This window comes from Gavialis gangeticus, unplaced genomic scaffold, assembly GCF_001723915.1.
Source record: "Gavialis gangeticus isolate Ggan-Ray unplaced genomic scaffold, GavGan_comp1, whole genome shotgun sequence".
Taxonomy (NCBI): Eukaryota; Metazoa; Chordata; order Crocodylia; family Gavialidae; genus Gavialis; species Gavialis gangeticus.
Genome location: NW_017728992.1, coordinates 31,134,150 through 31,160,202, shown reverse-complemented (window position 1 = coordinate 31,160,202; position 26,053 = coordinate 31,134,150). Strand labels below are relative to the sequence as shown.

The 26,053-nt window shown below is 40.5% G+C and overlaps 1 protein-coding gene across 1 annotated transcript in view; it reads left to right on the top strand.

The window, feature by feature from the left end:
* CDH12 (cadherin 12) overlaps positions 1-26,053 on the top strand; it is a 436,693-nt gene that overhangs the window by 73,146 nt on the left and 337,494 nt on the right. The window lies entirely within an intron of this gene.

Here is a 26,053-nt window from a genome sequence, read left to right as displayed (position 1 = left end):
TTGATGAACAGAAAATAAAGTGCACGACTTGCCAATTGCAGGTGACAGCTAAGCAGGCTTTTGCCAATTCTGGGAGTGAACCCTAACGTAGCATTGGATGCATATTGTATGGATTGGGTAGCTTCGGGTTATCAATCATGGAATAGGCCTTTGGCCTACTGGAAGGTAATGCAGGAATGGGAATTTGTCTCTGTGGACTGCTTGGTAAGGCATGGCTTCCTCTATTCCTAACAGGGCAAGAGACATGAAAACAATAATATTGCTGGCCCCAGAACAGTTGCATCACAGAATGGTTTATTGAACTGGGCTGATGTCTGTTCAAACTCCTGGAAAGCCAGGTTCAGAGGTCTTCCTCAAGGCACAGACTGATGAGAGAGTAGCCCCTGCCCCCCACCCCTGCTGGTGCCCTCATCCAGGTCCTCAGCCCAAAAGCAGCTTAATTGGAATACTGTTAATGCAGACACAGCAATTCAAAGTGGGTCACCGCTCCAGGATTCGGCTAGAGTCACTCAACTAGTTTTACAGGTTCTGTTGAGGAATCTTAAGGTAATGGTCTGAGGGGGCATGGGAAATGGTCCTCTCCAGTTCTGCAGGAGGCACAATATACAATAATCACAGAGAAAACATAATCATGCTTTACAGTCAAGCCACTGCCCCCCCCACAGCCCTGCCTGTGTCCCTCACTCCCAACCTGAAGCTCCCTGCAACACCAGCCCTGCCAGCGTTTCTCATTCCTAACTAACCTCAGCCCCCCAGCCCAGCTGGTGTCCCTCACTCCTGACCCGCAACCCTCTGTCCTTCCTTCCCCCTCCCCCACCAAACCCTACCAGTGCACCTCACTCCCTGCATGCAGCCCCCTGCCCCTTCAGCCCAGCTGGTGCCCTTCACTCCTGACCTGCAGCATCCTGTACCCCTACCCAGCTGGTGCCCCTCACACCTGACCCACAGCACCCTGCACTCCTAGAAAGAGGCAGTAGTATGACTGTCAGGGAAAGCAGTGGCAAGCAGAGGGTGGTCAAAGGGGGATAGGAACATGCTCCTGGGAACAAAAATAGGTTTAGAAGGAACAGGCATACCAGAGAAGGGGGCAAGCTTGGGGAGTAGAGGACAGGAGGGGGAACAAGTTCTGAAGGGATCTGGTTGTAGGCTGGGAGGGATATCACTGCAGGCAATTATGATCTGCCAACACAGCAGTTAAAAAATTGACATACAAATAGACTAAATGATAAGAAAATTCCTTTCATTGAGCCTGGGCTATTTCTTTACCTCAACCCACACTGTGCCTCTGCTGTGTGGGGTGTGGGAGGGTTAGCTCATGCTGGCCACTGTGGTGATCACGGCAGGAGGAGGAGTTGGAATAAGGTGATCATGGCTCCCCCCCACCCTGCTTTGGGGAAAGCTGTCCTGGGCACACCTCTTTGGGAGACCTGTGGTACAGACCCCTGATGCCAATCCAGATTTGTGAGGGGGAGGCAGGCAGGCTTACTCTTGCAGACCCTTGCATGAAAAGATTTCCCACCCTAACCATCAGTACCCCATACAACAAGCAACAAGCTCCCAGAAAAAGGGGGGAGGCTTTGCAAGGGAGGCAGGAAGCACTGCTTATTGAATGCAAAACTCCCCCCAAAACCCGTGGCTCTTAAGCAAAGCCACCAACAATTCCCTCCCAAAAAGCAACCCGGCACAACTCAAGAAAATAAACCAACCAAAATATCAAATCTTGTCCTAAAACGCCACCTGGCAGTAAAGTAGCACTGAAAGAGCAGGAGGGTAAAATTGTTCGGACATGTCCTCTAGCACATTTTACTAGTTATAGCATAATAAGCCATTATGTGGTAAATCACATACACATTACTGAATTAGTCATCATAAACTAAGAAAGGAAAAATTAAACCAGGAATATTTTTAGTAAATGCCAATTATGTGGAGAAGCACCCTTAGGGTTTTATTGCTCAAAAACAGGCTTAGGCATTAACATCCATGCCCCACTCATACATGGTGCTAGCCAGGCCATTTACAAACTTGGTGCCAGCTGAAACAGCCCCTAGCTCAGTATAAATTATTCAGGGTTCTCAGTTCCCCTTTTTATACACCAATCAAAACCACTTCATGTTTACAGCATACATATCCTAGTTTTCACTAAGTTCATCCATATGAGATGTTTACTGCGGAGTTGCCTAATTTGCTCTGCAGTTGGTGTCTACATGTGCAACCCTATTAGGCCACAGTAAACTGATAAGTGCTGCCATAGGTTAGTATTTGTAAACACAAATACTATCCTGCAGTGGTATTTAGTTTGCTGCAACGCACATGTAGATGTTGACAGGGCTGGCTGGGGCATGAGAGTGATTCAGTATGGGGGCTGCCTGCCAGCTAACCTGCACTGGAGCACCCTTGTGCCCCAGCCATTTTCTCTACAGCACGTTGAGCCAGGTCAGAGCAGTCCTGGGCTGACAGGCTGACCCCCGCTCCCCCACCCCCAGGTCCCCTGCCAGCCAGGGCTGCTCCAACATGTTTCAACATGCTGTGGTCTTGGGTGCACCCAGGAGCAATACACTCAGGTGTGAACTGTGCCAGAATTTATTTAATCACATTAGTCACATATGTAGATGCTCCCACTAAATACTAAAACATCCGTAGGTGACCTCATTCACATCCATTTCTCACCAGACATCGCAACCTTCCCACCAACTAAGGGAACCTGTTTGCTAGGTCACTCTTGTCTTTGTTTTGGTGTTTTGTACTCATATCCATTGTCTTTCATCTGTTGGCCTTCTGAGGTGCCCCAAAGCTAATATTTCTAACTTTCTCAGCTAATATCTCTAATATTTATGCAGAAAAGATACTAACAAAAACTAAACTGAATGGCAGAGTGATTAAAATGAGAAGATTTTGGCTTTAATCCATAAATGTAGGCAATTTCATGTCTTTATTTATCAGAGGCCAGTGTAAGTTGAAACTGTCCATAAAACATTTATTGCCATTGCCAAAAGGGGCCTGGCAAACAGCCCCCTGAGAATAGAGATATATTTTTTTCAAGTTACAGATTTATGACTCCAAATTTGAATGCAAACCTGAAAAAAAATTGGTGGTTGTAGACATACTGTCTACAGCATTTGACAAAAGTACTTTAGAGTAGAATCCAGACCTAAATTATGACATATCAGTTTGATTACAAAAAATTAAAGGAACTAGTCAGAAAATCCAGATTCAGGTTCTGGTATGCCCTTACCTCTGTTAAATTATAGAACTGCATCAATGAAGCATAGCCTGTCACCTGGGGATATTTTGTTAAACTGAAAGGCTGTAGTGCTAGAAAAGAATGGCAGGTCTCTCTCATCAGGTATGATTAGGGGTCACAGTAGCTTCTGTTTCTTCATGAAAACAATGCTGTGCTTATCTATAGTGGGAAACAATGGTCATTAACATCAGTTGTGTTGCATAAGGTGCCTCTATAGTTCTGTGAAGTTATCACATCAGACAGAAATAGATGGTGCTTTCTGCAGATTTAGATGAAAAGAGAGAAATGACCCAAAGCCAGCTGTTTCACCCAAGCAGGTCTTGGAGAAGCAAAAATCACAGGAGCATAAGACAGCTGAGCTCATAACATGATATGGCACAACCAGACCTAATGGCTTTATCACTGTCTCTCACAGCAGACATACTGATGTCCTAGAGCCAGGCAACAGCACCTCAGAGACTAATTAAACATTGTTATTAGGTTGTTTTGAAATTCAGTATTACCATATGCTAATTGTTAAGCTTTGCTGAGGGGAAAAAAAGATGTAGGGGACTGAACCTGTAAACGACCTTACTTACCAGTAGGAATGAGTTTCTGCAGATGTTATCACTATGTAATATGAACCATTTCTATCTCAAAAATCCTAATGAAGTAGACTTGTATTTTAGAGCCCTTGATGCTGAGTGATTTTGGAATATCACAAGGCAGGCAAGCACAAACTTAATTTTGTAGAGGAAGCCACTACTGAGGGAGTTTGTTTTCCATACTCCAAATTATATACCTGAGACTTCTTTTCTGTTCCTTTTTCTGGGCATAATTATGCCCATAAAGTCTTCTTTGTTATATAGCTGTCAAGAAGAAAGTGGCTGTTTCTATAAAGTTATAGCCGGGAAGGATCCACAGCTCTGTGAAATGAATAAAATGATTTGAAACTTCCAACTGTCACAGCAGCCATCTCTCATAGACAAGATCGAGTTCTGCAAGCATGTCACTTTGGTGTTCTACTTACCAATTTGGCTCCCACAGACCCAGATAAATTACAAGATGACAGTGCCATCGTCAAATTTGTTTTACTGAATGATTTAAGAGACCATGTTTCATGGAAATGGAGAAACTGGCAGGTTTTCTACAAGTCTGATCCTTGAATGTTTCTGAACAGCTGGTCCAAAGCTGTGGAACTGCCATCTGGAGGAGGTGGGAATGACCAGAAACTTCATTTCAGAGTGAAATGCAAGGCTTCTATCTTATTTAGCTTAGTGCCTTGAGCATACACATGCCTCAGATGTGCACAGCAAAAAAGAGATAGCAAGAAAAAAGATTCTGTAATCTTCTCGAGATGAGAAGATTTGCTGGACTCTCTTTTATTAGTGATGAGAAATGCTAGGATAACAGGCTTCAGAAAAGATGAAGAAAAATAGTCACATTTTAGGGCAATGTAAGGAAAGAGAAATATAATCTATTTGTTGGACTGTTTCTTTTGTTAGTGATAGGAAACTTAGATAACTGGTTCCTAATAACTACCGAAACAGGTAGGTGGCCACATTTCATGGACAATATGAACTTCATTTAGCCCATGTACTGCATTTGGGGCATGCATGACTTGTGCAGCATGTGATGGAATGTAATCTGGCAGAACTCATTGAAAAGATGACTGAAAATACAGTGTTAGAAAGGTGATGAGCAAAATCTAGGATTTCAGTTAAGCAATGGTTCTCACTTTGTCTATACCTGATCTTTCCATTCTTCCATCCCTAAATCTAGCTTTTCCCATTTCACAATAAGGGAAAAGCAAAATGGTCACCAACTGATTTGAAAACTTATGTTTTAAGGGCCAATCTAAGAATTTTTAGGAGTGGTTGTCCTGGAATGGCTGATATGGGAAGTCCAGTGATTACCCTCTTCATGCACCGGTGAAGTCACGTGAGGATGTAGATTTAGGATTCTTTTGGGTGTGCCTAGAATGTCAGAGCCAATTTAGAGGCACAGACTGGAACATGTTATAAACCACCAAGAAATTCTTACTTTATTAAACTTCTGTAATTTCAAGTAAAATTTAGCTTCGTGGCACAGACAGTATTTGTAGAAGTAGCTGGAAAAAAACATATCACTATTCTGGAAGAAAAGAATTATATGTATAAGACAATAGTTGAAATCTCCATAGGCTGTTTCAGGTCTGACTTGCAGTTCTTTTGTGAGAGTGTTTATCCCCCCCCCTTTCTCCCCCTCCTTCCCACTCCAACGTGTGCCAGACAGAAATCTTCATTAATTCATTTTTGTTTCTTCTTGATCTGCTGTCAGAAGTAGACATTTGCATCTTGTTGAAGACCATTTATAATTCTTCGAGGATAAAGCAAGATTAAAAAGCATTAGGTATGAAACGAATTGTGAAGCGCTGTGTGCACATTTGCATTTTTGTGTTAGACACATCAAGCATCCCATAATGGTGAAGAAAAAGAATCTTGTTAAAATAACAGTTTATCAGACATGGAATTGTTAATAGTATATTCGGGGGTTTGGTTTTCATGAGAAGCCATATGTTTGAATAGTTTAAGCTTTTCTTCTTGTCCAAAACTTTTTACAGTGTTTGGCTAAGATAAATCAGAAGAATGGATTATGAATGAGATTTCCAGGAGACAACATTGTTTGCTGGTTAGAGCTAAGAGTCAGGAGACTTATGTTGCTGGCTTTCCAATTCTATTGTTCTGTTCTCTTGAGCAAGAAAATTGCCTTCTCTTTGCTTCAGTTTTTCTGTCTAGAAAGTAGGGACAATAATTAGCTCTTTTTAAGATATTCCATATCAAAATAAATGTTTAAGTATATACAGTAATACTAATATTGTTATGCCTCTTGGATTTGACTGGGTTAGAAATACTTCAGAAATTGTCTCCCTATTCTGTTTTTCTTTACAAAAACAGGTATGGGTCACAATTAAAAAAAAAATATGTGAGGATGGAGTATCGAGAGAGGGGTTCAAATGGTTTGACAAGAAGATTTTAACAATCACAATTTGAGATGAGTTGTTCAAGAATTATATTCAGAGACCTATTTGTGAACCATATTTTTACACTAGTTAGAACCTGAAAATGTACTAGAGAAGGAAAACAAGAATATGTTCTAGCAAAAATATTTTGCACTGAAAATGAAGGAGGGGAATGGATTACATGATTGAAATGGTCCCTTTCTCATCAATGATGGTTGTGTGTTTTTACATGACATTATTAAGTTGATTTGTACTGCACTATTTCATTACAAAATCAGGCTTCCTTGGCGAGTTCAAGCCAGCACTAGTGACCCTCCAGAATTTGCTTGGTCTTTTGGGTACACTAGTCTCAAACTTCAATAAAATGATGGAAAGGAGTTTCACTGTTCTCTTCACCCACTTCCTTACAGTTATCTTCTTACATCTTTCTGAGTGTTACCTGCACTCCTGGTACTGACAGACTTAACTCTTCTCCAAAAGAAACCAGAGAAATGAGGGTTTCTTATTCCAGAATGTCACAGGATATCTTTGATTCTCCCTGCTCCAGGGTGTTGTAGATAGCCTAAACAAGGATGCAGATGGAAGTGACAATTTTCGTCTAATCTGGTCACAGAAAGCAGGCTTATAGCCATGACCAAACAAAAATGCATGGCTGCAGACTGCTTCAAAAATGGCCTATTGGGTGAAAATCTGAGCCCTCATTGCATGAGGGGTCATATGAAGATGTTTCAAAATAAAGTGTCTTCTGTAACTTCTGTCTGTGCTGTCTCCCAAGTTCAAGCTGTTTTCAGAATGAAAGTGGGGGAAAAGGGAACAAAGGGATTTCGACCTGGGGTTTTATCAGATCCTGCTGGAGAGTGGGGTGGGTGTATTGGAGCCCCTCCCACCCCAAATTGGGGGCGGCTCCAGGTCACCCACTCCACCCTTCCGCACTGTCTGAGGAACCCCTAGGATGAGCTCCCTCTTCTCCCTTTCCCCCTCCCATTCTGAAACAGGGACAGGGAGAGAGGAGGGGCCATTGCTAGGGAAAACTGTCTGCAGGCTCCCAGCCAGCAGCTAAATTCCCCTCCCCCCTGAAACCAACAATGAACTTTTGTTTGTCTGAGGGATCTTTGTAACTCCATTCCCCTACTCCATTTTCAGTGCAAAATATTTTTGCTAGAACATATTCTTGTTTTCCTGTTCTGAGAAGACATCTAAATATGTTGGTGGGGGGGAAGGGGGGATGTACCTAAGATTTGTTTGATGAAAGGGGTTGAATGGTCCAGATTGGATCAGCCCAGTCTTCCTTAGTGGTTTTCCCAATTCTCTTGAAATTTAGATCTGATTTAGGCTTTTTAATGTGAAAGATTTGCATAGACATTCTGTAAACCATTCCATTACTCTGTACAGTTGAAGGAGCAAAGTTTCAGGAGAATTTATGCTGCATAGTATTTATTGGTGTTTCAAGTATCTAAGGGTGTTTGGATACCACAAAGCACTTCAGAATCATCAGAAAGAGAGTGAGCTTTGTGAATCAAAATTAGAACCTGTTCTTTCTTTGATCAGCATATAGAAATCCCATTAATGATAATTCTGTATTACTCAGTAACTGAATAGTTCAACCTGCAAATGATTAATGCTACATTTCAAAATACAGCCTCTAGAAAAGACAAAAGAAAAATGTTCACTAAATTATCTAGTCTGTTTAAAACAAAAGCAGAGATATAGGATGATTATACATTACAGTAAAGTAATGACAGGCTATATTCAATAACTTTTCATAGTGCTATTAAGCCTTAATTGTTATAAGCAGAGGTATTTCAGAAGAAAATCACCCACTCCTGCTAGGTGAGAGAAGGGTTCAGGAGTGCATCTATATGACCCAGAAATCATATTGTTATGTAAAAAACATAAACTCAACATAAAGGTGATACACAACTATGAACAGCAAAAAGCACAAACATAAATCTGTGCATAATTTACAGCACTTTCAGTTTAAGATACATCTTGAACACTGTGATGAACCCTGTAAGTACAAACCAAAATGTACATTGTTTAAGAAGGTACACCTGCCCAAATCTTAACCTCTTGAGTGCTGTGTTGTTTTGCAGCTTTGCTATTATGAATTAGATGTTTTTACTTAAAGATGATGTTGTTTTGGTGGATATAAGTGTTTCAAATGAACATGCCTCATACATGCCAGAACACAATATGCAGTTTACTTTCTGTACCTGAGAAGTCTTGCAGCCTGAAAGCAATTAATATGAGCAATAGTATTATTTCATTAATTCTGTCTTAGCTGTATAATTCAATAAATACTCCTCCAGATCATGAAAGCACATCTGAATGGTATGCACTATGGCTCAAATTTTATCCTCCTAAGATTAAATACCATTTTTTAAACAATATTTATTCCTAAACTCAAACACAAATTTCCCTTACTTTGTACTACAAAACAGATAAGGAAGGGCTGTCAAGCAGTTTAAGTACACTACTGAGATTCAGCACATCTGCGTCTCTCGCGTGTCTGTCCTTGGCCTGGCAAGGTTACATAATCTTTTTCTGCCTCTGTTTTTACAGTGTATAAAATGGAGCTACTGAGTATCATGTCCTAGGTAAATTATGTTTTATCTATGAAAGTTTGTAAGTTGAAAATCATTTATTAATGTGAATGTATGGGTAGACGTATGCATTGACTATTAATGTCGTTATAAATTAGTTCAGTTTAGTTCAGTATAAATCCTTCTCGGAAGGATTTATAGCAGTACATTTAATACTTTTATATTTTCAAAAAGCCTTTTGAACCATTGCTTCTATTTGAAACACTACACCATAATGCCTGTCAAACTACTTTGTAAATAACTATAATAATTTATCACAATCTTTTCGCATTCTTGGTATCTTTAAATTGTATTTTAGTCATGTAACTGCTCTTTTCTAAGAGGAAGGAGAGGACAAGGTGTTGTAGTTGGAGTTGAATAATAGTACTGTTTTATTAATTGCTGTTCGACCCTGATATCATTTTGTTTCAGGAATTGGCCAGTTCCTTGATGCAACAGGGAACAGCAACAGGGAACCTATTAACATCCTGGCTGTAGAGCTTACATACAGTTTTGGCTAATGCTCAGAATTTTTAGAGCCTCAGACAGTTAGGACAAAAATAGCAATGGAGAAATAGCTGTCTATTTTGATCTTACCTTGTTTTTTTAGTTTCTATCATGCTTGAGTACAAGATGACCTTTACTTTTGATGACCATCAAGGAGATGCAAATGCACGGAAATATACATTAGAAATTAAAAAAGAAGCTGCAGCCTGACAGTTGTGCTAAAAATAACTGAATAAAATATGAATCCAGAATTGCTTGGGTACATTTTGGTTGTTAAAATGAGTTATTTTCCTTTTATTTTTACTCAGCCCATAAAATGCCTGAACATTTTTTCTCTGTAACATACCTGTCAATCTTAATTCTGATATAATGGGCACATCTGCATGTCACCATACAGCACCATGCTTTAATACTTCCATTAGTACCTTTTGGAAGTACTAAAGCATGGTGAAGTACAGCTGGTTACCTGTGTGCAGAACTCACCGTTAGGTTTTGCCACTAGTGGTGCACTATACTGGGGGAGTGTGCCACTAGGTTGACATAGCTGGCAATGACGTGTAGACCCATGTGATTGCTACATTACCATTGCATGCCATACAGCAATGGGTAGCTGTGCCCAATGGGATTAGGATTGTGAGATTATTTTTCTTCTGTTTTGTGGGTAGAGATTTAAGAAAAAAGTGTTCATGGATGTACTTTTATCCTTCACCTTCTGTTTCTATTTCTGCTGGCTGTCACTTGGCTGTATCTTCTTTGCAACAAGGGCATACTGTTGGCTAATATTCATCTGATTTTCCACTGTAACCCCAAGGTCCTTTTCTGAAGAGCTGCTGATTAGCCAATCAGCCCCCAATCTATAGTGGTACATGGGATTGTTCTGTCCTAAGAGCAAGCGCAAAGTCTTGCACTTATTGAACCTCATGAGATTTCTTTTGGTCCAGTCCTCCAATTTGTTGAGATCTCTTTGAATCCTAGTCCTACCCTCCATGCATTTACAAGTTCATCCAGCTTGGTGTCATCTGTAGACTTGCTCAGGGTGCACTCCATCCCACCTTCAGATATCAAACAAAACTGACCCTAGGGCACTCCACTTGATACCAGGTGCCAACCAGAGATTGAGCCATTGGCTACTACTCTTCGAGCCTGAGGATCCAGCCAGATTTCTATCCACCTCATAGTTCATTTATTCAACCTGTACTTCCTTAGCTTGCTTGCAAGAATGCTGTGGGAGACTGTATCAAAAGGCATGCTCAAGTCAAGATATGTCACATCTACTGGTGTTTCCACATCCACAGAGCTAGTCATCTCATCATAGAAGGCAATCAGGTTGGTCAGGCATGACTTGCTCTTGGTGAATCCATTCCAATTGTTCCTATCATGGGTGCCCATACAGATGAGAAGCATGGAGTAGTAGTTAGAGGGCTGGATGAATCCCATCAGGCTGTGGGCAAGCAGCAGACCTCCTGAGACAACAGTTTAGACTGGAAGATGCATGCCTCCGTCCCTCACAGAAGGGAGTTACTAACAACCACCACCCATCACTTCCTCTTAATGGCAGTAGTCTTGAATCTCCCAACCTTGGAGATTCCTGGCTTGGCCTCTTCCATCAATGAAATGTATTCCTTCTCCTCTGTTGCTAGAGCTCGATATCTGTTCTCCAGGCAAACCACTGCAGGTGGAGATGAAAACTTCTGCTTGCTGCCAGAGGTCACAAGCTTCCAGCTTCTACTTTCCTGGGAGTCCATGCCTACTTCCTTCTTGAGCACTGCCTCTGGCAGTCCTTCCTCTGCTGTCCTAGAAGTCACCTCTAGCATCAAATTGATGAAGTCCTCATGGTGGAGGATGCTTCAGAGCCTTGCCACCACCTCCTGTAGGTCTCTTGCCTTCTACCTGAGGGACACCACCAGGAAGCACTGCTTATATCGCAGGCCTTCTCCCACCTGGCTATCACTGGAAAGAAAAGGCAATCCACAGTCTCTGTAGTATTAAGCCAGGATCTGGGTGGAAGCCTCAATGGTAAGTGGTCCTTCCTGGACAAACATCTCACAGATGCAAACAGGAAGAGCTGTAAGTGGAAATGGCTCTGGGTCCAGCCATTTATCTGGGTTTCTTAATCCACCGCCCCCCTCTTCCTGTCCCTCTTTCCAAGCAAACTCCCCTGGAAGCTGACCTGTTTCCTCCTTGGTACATAAATTCCCTTTTTCCTGTCAACCTGCTTCCTCTCAGCAAGCTTACAATGAAGGAAGGTAAGAGAGAGTTCCCAGGCAAACTCCCTAGAGAATTCCCCCTCACTTGAGACTCTTGTTAAGCAAGGGGCTTATGCATTGGTCTAACTGCTGAGTTTTAGCTACTTACATAGGTTACCTACTCTTAATTTAAAAAAAAGCTTATGTTAAAGGCTCCCATTAACAGAGGGGGCATCAAAATGACCTGTAAGCTGCCCTGTTTGCTGCCTCTGTTCACGCACTCCCTGGTCACTTGGGGAGTCTTCTTTTATACCCTCATGGGGCTGGACTGGCTCTTCTTCCTGTTAAGGCTTTTGTCAGACACAGGCAGCAATTACCAAGCAGTCATTCAGCTAACAGCACTGTTAGCTGCCCAGAGCACATGCCATAACACACAGCACATCAAACAACCACCCAACAAGCCAAATGCACAGCCAGCCCTGGATCACTTAACTTCCTGGAGCAGGATCTGGTGCTTGGTGCCTGTTGCCTGCTTCCTCTTCCCCTTCTTCCTCTTGCTCCCAGGGAACTGATTACAAACTTCCCTGTTTGCTGCCCCTGTTCACTTGCTTCTTTCACAGATCTTAGTTTGTGCTCCCATAGAGTGTTTATAGGAAAACCATGCAGAAACCCAAGCATCTATACAGGAACACTCATGAAGGTCAATTAGGTTAATGACAACCTCAAACTTCATGCTAGATTTGACAGCAAGTTTTGCTGAGGTCATAATCCTTTCAGGTGAGACATTATCTTGAAGATAATTTGGTTGATCTATTAATTTTGTGCTGACATAAATTTGATGTAATTTTTTTTCATTTGGTAGATATTGTGTTCTTGTCTAGCATGATGGAGCCCTAGTAATGATTTTGGGGGATGCTTGGTGCCCTAATTCAGTTGGGCTGTTTTATAAGGGTTTGATTTATACTGATTTATTGGATGTTGCTATCTTGTGCTCAGGGATCCAAGCTTCTGGGTTGTTGTTTTGTTTTTTGGGGGTAAGGGGTTAAGCAAATGTCTTAGGCCTTGTAGTCGCAGCATTTACGGGTGTTATGTGTAAAAAGTTTTCATTGTTAAAAAAAAAAAAAATGAACTGTTTATGCAAATATTTTCACAAATCTTTTCCTTCCCACTTTTTTACTTATCATTTATAACAATTCAAAGGGATTTGATTCGCTCTCATTGAAAACATTTGTTTCACTGTGTTCTTCACTTGCATTACTCCTGATGCATATTGCATTATATGAGATCAGGTTAGAACTGGGAAATGAGACTCTCATGTGACTGCCTGAATCTGTCTCCATTTTCTCTTCTGATATTACCTTGGTATTGCTCTGCATACCACCAAAGGGAAATATAGTTAATTAGAGCCTACCATTATTATGGCATTGCCTATAGCATATGCCATTTTTCTTCCAAACTGTAGTGTGTAAAAACATAAGCTATATGTATTAAAGTTAAATATAGCCAGATTTTTATATCATTACACTGGTATTAATCTGGAGTAGTGATACCATAATCAATTGAATTTGCCTGGATTTATCTCTAATTGAGGTCAGACTCTGTCCCTTCAAGGAAAAAAAAATAAGCCTGTTCATCTTCTAAAGCAGGAGGAGTCAGCAATATTTTCTGTGGGAGAAAGAGAGCTGTATGGAATGAACCAGATAGGAGTGCTTCTCCCTGCAGCCCAGCTTCACTGAGCCTGTGCTGCCCAACTGTGGCAAGGTAAAGGGATAGCTTTGCCATTGCCAAGGAGACAGATGCCCAAATGTGGCATAGCACAGGGAGAGCCCCCTGCTTCTGAATGCTGCCAAAGGCACAGCTTGGTGGGCCAAATTCAGCCCACAGGCTGCTGGTCGCTGATCCCTGTTCTAAAGCAGAGAGCTCATGATTTTGTGGATACAGGTTTGCTAAATCCTCAAAGTCAGGTGCTTTATCTGTAAAGAAGGTTTAAAGAAATAGATTTGTGTTTTACTTTTAAGGCACCATAAATTTAGTGGCATTGTGCATGTACAACTTTCAGGGAAAAGAGTTGACATGGAGAGCTATTGATACAAATACTTAGGATATCTGACTGACGAGAAAAGGATGCTGAGAAAATGATCTGAGTAAGGACAGACACATTTTCTATCATGCTGTCCCAATACCCCCACACTCATGCAGAGATCAAAGTTACATCTGCCTATCTCCCTGAGAGGCTTCTATTTCAAACAATATCACAACCTACCTAGTCTCTCAAAGTGGCATACAGAGATCTTTTTCCCCCTCCTAAGGAATATTTAATGATGGAAGGGAAGTGTGTGGCTCTTGTGAGTGATTTCTGCTCAGCCAAGCTAATTCCATTATCCGTTAGTCATGTTTACAGCAGGCTAACAGCTAATAGCTCATGCGGAACTCTGTAACCATTTTTAATCTTGCTGTTCATCCAAGCTGATGCTCAAGGAGCCTTGCTTTCTCCAGTTATTAAAGATGATGTGCAAGTATCCTGTCAGCCTTCAGTCTGTAGAATCTGAAAGAGGCACAAGGTCAGGCTTTTGAAACCAGCTATGTGGACTGACATATGATAATTACAGATACCCCTCTTCTAAACTGATTATCAAACCCTAAGAGCCTCAAAAGATATTAATGCTGTACTTGTTCCTTCACGTGGTGCACACTAACTTAAGTTTCCTTTCTGACTGGATGAGTGGGGGATGTAAATGATGAAAGCCTTCAAGTTCAGAAGAAGGCCGTTTATATCTGAGCAAATGTATTTGTAGGAAGCTGATTGTACAAAAGATTTTTGAATCCCAGCAGATACAGAGAACCAAAAGGATACCCTCAGAATGAAGTGTTCCATGACATACTGTGAAAATATCACTTCTTAATACATTTCTGACTGACTCGCCTAACTGTAAATGGCAAGAGGAATACAAATCAGTATTTTATATATAAAACTGTAGATCTAATATGGTAAAATGGGTATTTTTGGCATCTGTATATATGGATAGGTATAAAAATGAAGACAATATAAAATATTTATACAAATTAAACTATGTCAAGCCACAACTGTTAGCCAGGTTGTGGGAAAAACCTTCTATAAACCCTTATTTCTTTTTATATGAGATCAAATCTTAGGCATACTCTGCATTAATTGCCCAGATCATAAATTTCAGCACTCAATAATTATGGGATAAGAACCCTGAGGAGAAATTTGTCCTGTAATCTTAATAACATTAAACCCTAGAAACATATTCATTTTGTGATTTCTTAGTAATACTTACAATTTAGTCATGCAAGCACACAAAGTAAAGATGAGCTTCAGACACGCTTTTGCATCACATTAATGGTCTCTATACAGAAGGTTAGGATAAGAATGGTTCCTTCTGGCCTTGATATCAGTGAATATTAATAATAACAATAACTGGTCCCCAATTTACAGAGAAGTGAAAGAGGAAAAGAAAGGAAATTGAAAATCTTGGCTGAATAGTAAGGGGAAACATCCTTAATAATGAGGACTGTTAGTTTGTGAATTAGGCCCTCAAGGGAAGTGGCAGATGATACACTGCTTGAGATTTTTAAATCTTGACAGGACAAAATACTAGTACTTTAGGGAACACTCCTTGAAGATAAAGGATGCATATAATGGCCTTAAGACCTCTTCAAAATCTAATTTCTCTTGGATATATAGCTAAAAAAAATAAAGGAAATCCTTCTGTTCTATGTTCTCAATTTGTGTTGTAAAGGAAAAAAATTAGATCATGTTTTCCCTGCAAGTCTATCATCTCAGAGACCATAGTGAAAACTGGAAGGCTGGGGTTTTGTAGGTGTGTTGGGCTTGTTTGTTTTTTAATCCCCATTGGATTTGAACTAAGTGAACTACTGAAGTAGTTTTGATATGAAGCAAAGACTTTATTCAGTAGTCTTCAGAGTTGTTGGTGAGTAGCCATGGGAATGTGAAAGTGCTATTTTAGCTTCAAAAGTACTGTGAATGACAGCAGAATTAATTAAAATAGAATAAAAGAATGTGGAGTCAGATTCTGACCTCAGGTGTAGCTATATAAAATCTAGAATAACATCACTGATTACATTTTAGTCACCCCAGAATATCATAGGTCAAAACTATCATCAGAAACTGAGCTTATAATATTTTCATTCCAGTTTAATTCATTTAGTCACTCATTAGCCCCTAATTAATTTAATGGGGAAACTAGTAGTTTATGAAGATGATATTTCTAGTTCTCGTAGCAGAAAACAAAACCAAAGAAGGAAGCAAAAGGGATAAAGTCTGTTTACATTTTTCAGAATGACAGAAACCAAATCCTGTTCAGGGTTTAATTATATATATTTAATGTATGTCATTAAACCCTGAACAGGATTTGGTTTCTGTCATTCTGAAAAATGTAAACACATTTTATCCTTTTTGCTTCTTCCTTTGTTTTTATATATAAAACTATATATGTGTAGAACTTAACATAACTTTTAGAATAACATACATTTTAGATTAATATGTATATTATTAATCTCTTTTCAGTGACTAGTGAAATGACCCCTCTTCAACATTCAACAGGCGTTCTAGCTTTTTCCTTTCTTTTGACTGACCTGGTAGAGCCTATAAATCAGGATTGCCTAGTTTTGAATTTCAGTGATTTCTAGTTACACAGGAGATGCCACAAAGTCCATGGGACAATTTTTGATTGACTTTAGTGGACACAGACTCTCTCATACCTAACATCTGTCCTGTTACTACATGAAATAGATACATAAGTAGAGAGCAGGATAATTCAGAACTGAAATGATGGATCTTTTGAGGTCATTGGTTGGCTTCTTTTATGTCAGCAGGTGCAACTGTGCAATCTTGCCAAGAACAGTACTGCATCTGTGGTGAGCAACATGCAGCACACGGGGGGCTCTGGCTGGCAGCACTGAGGAGATACAGGGGTGTGGGTGTTTTGGGAGCCACATGCTGGTTAATAACATGAAAGGATTCTGTGTGTGTAAACTTAAATTGCTTGTTAATGAAAAGAACCATTTTTACAGAAATGCTGCAGCTGCAGGTAGCAATCAAACCATACACCTACAAGCTAATATCCCAGTGCTTCTTTCCAATGACTCCCTCCTGCAACCTATTGTTTTTCCACTCATGTTCAATAAAAGTTGCTACTTTTTTTATTATTTCGTTTGGACAAGCATGTGCTGATTTTTCTGAGGTCAGGGGCTACTAGTCCATAGCTCACCCTCAAGTACAGTTTGTTAGAACTCCTAGCGCTTTCCATGTGATGTTCAGTCTCTCACTTTTTGTTTGTGTAATTATTTTTGGCAGAGGACTGCTGCTGCCTCTGTGGTGTTTGGCAATGTCCTTCTGAGCTTGTGTTACTCACATGCCTATCCTTCTGATGGCTGAGGCTCTTTCTCTGTACTTTTGGTGGCAACTTTTTTGTTTAAATGTACTGGCTGCCTGCCACTGCACTGCTTTTTTAGTTTGTAGTTCAGGGTGTCTACAGTTTCCTTGTATGATTTTTTTCAACTGTGTCTTGTACTTTGCTGTTGTTTCAGGATGCTACTTGATGGTCAGATCCTGACTTACACAACTGTGTATAGGCTTCTCAAATCTTTGGCTCCTGTATGAGTTCAACAGGAAGCCACGTATTGAACTTTTCCTTGTATGCATGTACGTGTCTGTAACTGCTTCTGTTTCATAAAAATAACTAATATCCATGGAAAATTCATAACTTGTAGTGTTATGGCTGACTCTGGAGCTGCACCATTTGATAGGATTTTAAGTTTGCAACTTATATCTACATTCTCCTTTGAGGGCTGTCTCCACTCAAACTACATCTCCCATAACATACCATGACCATGGATTTTGTATTTTCTAAATTTCATCAAAATGATGCTGTCAAGGGAGAAAAAAACCCCTTCAAAACAGCCTTTTATGATGGAAACATGTTTTATTCATCATTTTGAATCAACTCTGGTTCTCAATATGCCCTTAAAATAGCAGATCAGATGAAAAGTGCAAAGGAAGATAATAGAGCTCTCTACTTTTAGGTATTTTTTGTATCTTAGCTCACCTGAGTATTACATAACAGAGGACTCCTGTGCCTGCTGTGGCAATATGGCCATGTTTCATTTTTTTCTATATCTCATTCCACACCCATTCTCTGGAAATTAAAAGGGAAGCAGCTTGTTTTTTTAATAAATTTGAAGAGACTCAGGAGAAAAGAGGTTTGTACTACCTCAAAAATATACAATAACTGTTCTATTATAGCATTTGTTATACAGAGAACTAATGAAGAGCTCCAATATCAGTAATTGCAAATGAAAATGGAAGTATAATTGTAGTTCTTTTGCACCAAACATAGGCTTCAGTGCTGAATAGTTAAAGTGACTTGCTGTGGCTCTAAAGCATGACTTCGAGCCCTTGCCGAGACTCAGGCAAAAGGCAGTAACATGGCTGTAAATTGGTACCTCATTGACATGGCTGTAAATTGGTACCTGGCTTCCTGACTGGATGTAGTGCTAAGAAAGTTAATCCTTTCTGTACCTGTGTCTGTATCATTTGGTGTTAGACACTGGCATGTCTTACCTGTAATGGCTGTTATGCTTAGGGCAGGGGCAGGCAAAATATGTCCTGCGAGCTGGATCCAGCCTGCGAGGAAATTTCATCTGGCCTGCAGGTGCCCACCAACTAATTGTACCCCACCCAGTCTGCACACCTCACTCCCACCCTTGTGGGTGGAAGGGCCTGGCCCAGCTAGCATGAAGCTTCTGGGAGTGGCTACTGCTGCAGCCACTGGGAGACCTGCTTAGCTTCCCCAGCATCCTGCTTGTTCTGGGCACCAGGTGGGGAAATGGTGGGGGTGGGAGAAGCTGCAGATGGGTAGGAGTGTGGATCATGGAGCTGGAGACAGCATAGAGCCCACACTCAGGGTGGTGGAGACAGAGCAGAGCTTGGGTGAGTGGGGTGTGGGTGTGAGGGAGGGTGGGGGGATGTGGGGACCCCCACACACACTTCCCCCCCATGGTGCACAGCCCCTGCTGGTGGCAGCTGCAGCAGCAGGCAGTGGGTGCTTGTGGCTCCAGCCAGCGCTGCACATAGCAGCAAGAAACACAGCCCGGGTGGCCCACCTCTATTACACAAGGCTCTGCACAGCACATGTGCAACTCTGTGTCACTGGGGTAAGCCCCATGTAATGGAGCTGGCTGCATTTGCTGACTCCACTGGGAAGCAGGGTGGGAGGAAGAAGCAGGCTGGGCAGGGTATAAATTGGCAGGTTTCTGTGAGCCAGATGAAATCTGGCCTGCAGGCTATATTTTGCTCACCTTTGTACTAGAGCATGCCTCCCTGCTCGGCTGGAGCCAACAACTTGGGCCAAGACTAACCTAGCCACCTGTGAGGTGGGGAGGGAGGTAGTTTGCGGGGGTAGTGGAAAGCATCCTGGGATGCTGGGGGACTGTGATTTAACTTGGATCTGGAGGGGATCTGGGACAGAATTTCAACAAACTATTTTAAGCTAAAACAGTTAAGTCTGGTACTACATCCATCCAGGTTTATCAGAAACCAGTTTTGGCCAGTTTGAAAGTGGTTTATGTGCATTGAACTTCTGTTGTATTACAGATTTGAACTGGTTTCCAGTCACTTATACAAATTTATGTGTAATTTCTGTCCCTAGCCCTGGTGAGTACTGATAGTTTGTATGTACATTCTACCTCTCGCTACAGTAGTATATCTAAATGATCCTCCCTAGAAACATAAGGAATGCTGAAAAGAAACAGGAAAACCCCATATGAAAATGTGAGGTATTTGGAAGTCATGAGGAAAAAAATAGTTACTTGCAAAATAAGAAAGGAAACAAATGGAAAAACAAAACTAAACCAAAAGACCAATGAAATGTATACTATATTGAACAAATGTGCTGTTCTAAACAATATACAGTCATCTGAGTTATAGGATATAAAGAAATATGGCTGAGTTTTCAAAAGGAAATGAATTATAGCTGAGTCAGTAAGATGAAGAAAAGCCTCATGTATGTGGAGAAGGTGGAAAATGTGTGTCCTGAAGGGGAAGACTGTTGTATTATGTTATTACATATGATACTTTTATGTACTGTGTAGTGACCAGTTGTCAAATCATCACAATATTCAGTCTAGGAAAGGTGATAAGTAGTTTTGGTTTCAAACTACAGGGAGTCATTCAGATTCCCCAGAGCTGGCTTACAAATTTATTTTTTGCAGATCCCGTTTGACCATAGTGCATGAGAAATCTTGCAGTCATGCTTATTAACTTTCACTGAGTCACCTGATGATGATGTTATGTTTTGAACATCATAAGATAATGCCATATAACAGTAAGTGGAAATAAGCCAATGAACAGATCTTTGTTGTCTTATCTTCTCCTAGGACATAGAAATGTAATCTAACCTGGAGGGAAATGTTAATTCATCAAAGCAAGAATGTTTTAGTTCTCAATAGCATGCAGCAGTGTCTACTTTTGCTAGCCCTATTTTCAACTTTGATATTACCCTTTTTTGCTAATTGTAACCCAAAAAATCATTTCTGGACAAAAATAGTAGCTCATCCCCTCAGCTAACCTTGGACATCAATCCCACTAAAGGACTAATTCTATTTAGCCTTGGAACTGTGACTAATAAGTGTAAAGGTTCATTGAAAACAGTAATGCGCTTTACCTCATGCATCAATCTTCAGTACTTCTGAAACTAAGTGTAATGAGCATCAGGTCACAACCTATTGCGTTAATAAAATTTCAGAGTCAGGACAGCATATTATATGCATTGGTCTACATGTACTAAGTAATGACATCAGGTTATTATTTCAGACACTTGTAGATTAAAATAATGCTTTGCTATATGGGGCACTAGTAGCAAACCATGAACAGGAGAAATGACTAAAATTCCACTTAGACACCCAATTTAAAATTGTTTCTGTTCTCATAATAAATAATGATGGATTTTATGCCGATGTACAAAAATACATTAATAGAAAATGTTCACAAATTGTGGAATGTTGCTCAGTAATTTTTGTGGTTCACAAAAGTAGCACTGATGAAAACATCTCTTTTAAAAAAAAAAAAAAGTGTTTCTATTTGAATTGTGTTTATATTATTTATTATTTTAAAGTTTTAATGTAGTGCAGGTGTAAAACCCAGGGTGGGTGGACTACTACTTTCTCTCCATATTATGGCTATTGTTGTTGTTGTATCCCTGCTTTGTCACTCATTCCTGCTTGGGAGGCATTGCCTCTACAGTTCAAGGCCCCTAAACTGCAAATGCTGCACATAGAAGCTTAATTTCCCATGAGTGAGAACTCCCATTTCAGCAAAGATGTGATTTTTTTCAGACCTTGGTGTATGCTGAGACTACCACAAAAGGGGACAGTTATGTTGTTGAAGTTATGACGGAGTAGTTTCCCCTAAGAGCTTAACTGTGACTACTCTTTTCAAACCTACCTATTAGGCCAAACCATTAACTTGGAGGTGATAAGCTCAATTTTATTATCACTCATCCAATACTTCAAAAAAAAATCGACATATAGAATTTTAGCTACCCAAGAAGCACATCTCTTGTACTCCAACAACTCTGAGAGTGTTGTCTCATGAAGTGCCTCTTTAAAATAGTTTACAAGGATGCCATTGTCCCAATGAATGTTCTGACAGAGGAAAACCTCATGATTTTTGGTAATAGAATAATTGAACAATGTGATATTATGTGAAGAATACCATCAAAAGATATCACCACATAAAGTCTGAAAAAAGGTCCTGTGGACATTGAAACAGTCTTATAGTATGCATTACATTTAGATTGACCTAACCAAGGTTTGGTTGCTGTAAATGCCCACTTTATCCCGGCATTTGCAAAGCTTAAACTGGCCAAAAAAAGATGCACCTGATCTAAGTTTAGGTGATGCACTAACTTAGATTGAGAAAGGGTTAACCCAATCTAGGAAACCCCTGCATGTTTTTGCAGCACAGTCCTGAGGCTGGGAACAGCTAACCACTCACCCCAGCTCTGGGGCTGTGCCGTTCCTGAACTCCTTCCCCCAGACTATGACCAGGCTAGCTGTAACCATCCCAACTGTCCCATTGTGGACCCAGCACATCCTACCGCATGCAGACTACCCAGCCCCCTCCAATGTGGACCTGCCAAGTTCTCCCCCTACCCTCAGTTACTTATTTCGGGTTGTCTATAGTGTTCCCAGTGATTTGTCAATGCCTGCACGTGCCACTCCTGGTTTAGGTGACTGAAAGCAAGCCATTTAAAGTCACATATCCCAAATGCTTGTACATACCATTAGCATACCTTTAGGAACTGTCAACATGATATGTATGTTGGGTGAGACTCTGTATCAGAAGAAGACTATTAGCAAATCAGTGAAGGGATAAGAAGAGACTTGGTAATCTGGTTACGACCTCCTTCTGCTTTGCCAGCTCCAGTACACGCTACAAAGTGGACTAGTGGAGGCAAGGGACCTTCTATCAGCTTAGGATAATGAGAATGTGTTTTTCCGCACTGTAGTGTGCCCCTATCTTATTATTTGGGAGAAATTCCACCTGTGTTTGTCTCTTTGCACTAGCAGCATTACAGGACAGATTTTTTACCCTGAGTTTTTTACTTAATTGTATAATGGCCATATGAAATATCATTTGGGTCAAGATCAGGAAGCATGGATGAAGATAGAAATATAAATGAGCCATGGTTTCAGTTTGCTTTCATTCTCCCCCTACATACAATGCATTTAAGTTTTGATTTCTTCAAGTAAATTCTTCATCCACCCTAAAAAGAACATGGAGCATTGGATTGCTCCCAGTTCAGCTTATTAAAGCTTCAAAGCACTCCACCATCCTGGTTGTACTGCAGTGCTGCAATGTTCAATAATTTGGTTTGGCTGGAATAAGCACTCTTTCCTCTTTAAAATGTTGTTTTTGGAGAAATAAGAATAAAAAAAAAGAAAGGGGGGCAGAGAGGGTGGTGGAAATCCTTCTATGGAGTTGAAATGTGAGCTGTTTGAAATCTGCCCTGTCCATTTAAAATGAGCATTTTCCCCACAGACATCTTAATACACTACTTTTTCTGTCCTTCCTGTAAAAGCCTTTGTCTTTTCAGCAGCTCTTGATTTGTAGTTGTTGGGCCACTTTTGTTATAAAAGAAGTGAATTGAGAGTCCAGTTTTAGCTGCTAAAATTAAATAAAAATAATACAAATTATATATAATTTTTGGGCCAAAAGATGTTGTTAAGAGGTTATTAATGCTTAAAATTCTGAAATTAAATTTAATAGAAACTGTCAAATAGAAGAAAATAAATGTGTACAAGGCTTTGGTTGTTGCATTCTGTGTCTCATTTGTAGTGATTCTTTCGGTATATTCATCTAGGGCTGAAGGACAAACTGCACCTCAGTATAGGCCTGAGGAACTGGCTTCTTATTATCATTCCCAAGAAAAGCTTAATCATAATATTAAGTCCAACATAGAGGAAAGAGGGATTATTGCACTGTTATTCATTGCCCTCCAAGACAGTAGTCAATATTACTGGTATTTTTCTCTGTTCAGTCAGAATGCCATTCTCAGTACCAAAGACTTACCCCAAAGGGGTCTGCTTTCTTATTTCTGACAAGATGCAAAAATAAATAAATAACTAAAACTATACAAAAGGGGTAGTATCTAACAAGCTGAACAGTCTGGCCTAAGTGTTCGAGCAGCTGCAGTTATGATGAAAGTCCCAAGTCACTGTAGGGGGGAATTGTGTTAGATGAACAGCAGCAAATGATTCAATTCTGAAGAAAGTTGAGGGAAATAAGGGACCTGAGGTTTTTGCCTTGATTTCCTTGGAGTGTAAAAATAATCAATACAAGTGGTGAAGGAGAATTTGTAATACTTAACTTTGGCTTTGCTCTCAGAAAAATCAACGTTTTTCTTTGGGAGATGGAATGTTCATGTCCTAATAATCTTAGAGTGTGCAGTACAAAGGGACCATGTTAGGGGAAAACAATGTTACCATTTCTTGTGGAGTAGAAGGAAATCTCAGCTTGGCATGTCAAATATTGCTAATCACTGTTCCCACTTAGTTCTGTTACTTATACCTTGGAAACCTCAAATGAAGTACATTTTAAAATTAGGTTTCTCAGTCTCCATTCTTTCATCTTATTTTGACATACCAATTCAGGTCTAAGTGAGTTTGTCCTGAGTTCTTGCTAACCTGATGACCCCATTATCTTGCCTAATACAGATCCTAAACTGTTGTTCAATTAGCGGGGCTGTGGGTGTGTGGATATGTAGGGTGTGGGTGGGTATGGGGTCTGTGGGGGGCTTTGCGTGTGGGCGGAGGATGATTGGGGTTTGTGTATGGCAGTATGAGAGGGGGTGTGGGTGCATGTGTATGGTGGGGTGTGTGTGTGGGACTCATCCTTTGAACACACACACATACACTGCCCCTGAGCCTGAATACATGCACACAGACCCCTCTCCCCTGTACCAGCACAGTCCTGTGCTTTGTGTTCTGACGATGCAGCCAGGAGCCGCAGCCATGTGGTGCTGGAGCAGGGCGGGGGCAGGAAAGCAGGGATCTGGCTGAGAGTGGGGCAGGGCTGGGTTGCTCAAGCCTACAAACCTGCTGAGGGCTCCCTTTGGGTCCCACTGCCCCTGTCTCCTGTCTGCTTTGACAGGTAGCTGAGAGCAAATAAATATTAATTTAGTAAAATTTTTAGGGACCCCACGGGCCAGATAGAATGGCCTGGAAGGCCAGATCTGGCCTGTGGGCCATATTTCCCTCCCCTTCCCTCCCTAAAGCCTTTTTATGACAGAAATGAATGTCAAGTCTATAGTTTACTTTCTGGCTTGGAAACTATGTAGATGTGCAGCTAGGCCATCTAGGCATTGCTGTGATCAAACCAGTGGCCACAAAACTACCTTTAGTCCAGTCTCAAGATGCCTCCTCCGCTCTGTTCTCAGAATCCCCAGCATAGATGACTCAATTAAACAAAAGAAAATTAATCTCTGTTCTGCTTTGCTTTCAACTGGATGATATCTCAGCACAGCAGGCCTCTGTACAGAACTTGAAGAAGCACTGAGGCTGCTCAGAATCATCCCAGAGTTCGTTCAGGTCCCAAAACCACCCCAGAACTGAATTTGTTGTATAGTCTTACACTAAATACACTTTGGACAGACCAGAGGAGACATCTCAGTATATCTGTGTACTGTTTACCTGTAAGCATTGAATAAGTGGCCTGTTTTTTAAAAGTGCTGGGCATCTGCAATTGCCAGTGAAGCCAACAGAAGTTGTAGATTGTGAGCGTCTTTGAATATCACAAGTGAATTCATACGCTGAGTCTAAGGCATTCACATTTTGAAAATGTTGTCCTTAGCATATTTAAGGTTAGTTAGCTGCTGGAAGATGGAAAATACCTCTCCTTCCCCAAAATGTTAGTTGTAAAATTTTTATTAGAGTGGCATTCTGAGCAGGTACAAACATTATGTTATTACTGGTATAAGCAATCGGAAACTAGTCGATACCTGTAATAGAACAGAACTTCAGAGTGGTTTAAGAATGGCATGTTATTACTGGTATAAGCAATCGGAAACTAGACAATACCTGTAATAGAACCGAACTTCAGCACATATACAGTGGTTTAAGAATGGCAGAACCTGGTCTAAGATTTGTCCCCCCCACTGAAGGGTGAATGTGTGTTCTATTAGCTACCAATCTAACTATGCTGCTTACAGAAAACAACGTAATTTTGATCAATTCCTGCCTCAGTTTTTTTTTTAATGTCTATACATAGCTTCTGGGGGGGCAGGGGGGATGCACATGAATGCATGGGGGTGTGTGTATGTGGATTGGCAAATTGATAAAATAGGAGGATGCTACTGTTGTACTTTATATAACACTCTTAAACAGAATGGATGCAGCCAGTCATATTACAGGGATAATCTACAGCTACTGATGCATAAACTGTGTATTTATCTTGCAATTATGTAATTCCCTGCCCCAGTGTGAGGGGCTTGCTTGAATAATTATCTTATGGTTATTCTTCATTAACACTAAAATATGAAAATCTCTATAATCTGGCTGAAGAATTTTTATTTGCATAATCATTGTTCAAGTTATTTCTGAACCATTACATACATTTCATAAAGAAAAAATAATCATGAGTCAGTCTTTACCAGCTGTCTACTCACCTTCCAACCTTCCAAGTGTTTATCTCAAACACGGCCTCCTCACCTTCAAATTTTTACTGAGTATATTCTCCCAAATGTTAAAAATGCTAATTACAAACTAAATTATTTTAGTTCATAAATTGTGTTTAGATAGTGCAGTGAAAGTTGTTCTCAAAATACTCCATATAGAAGGTAAGGAGAAAGAAAAGCAAAAAAAAAGCAAAACCAATATATTCAAAAAGTAAGGAGGAGTAAGAAAATGATGATGCTATTAGCATTGCTTTTGGATATTCTATGTGAAGTTTTGTGATTTAGTGTCAACCCAATAGTGCTGAGGTAAAATCTTTTGGTATAAGAATCCCCCCCCCCCC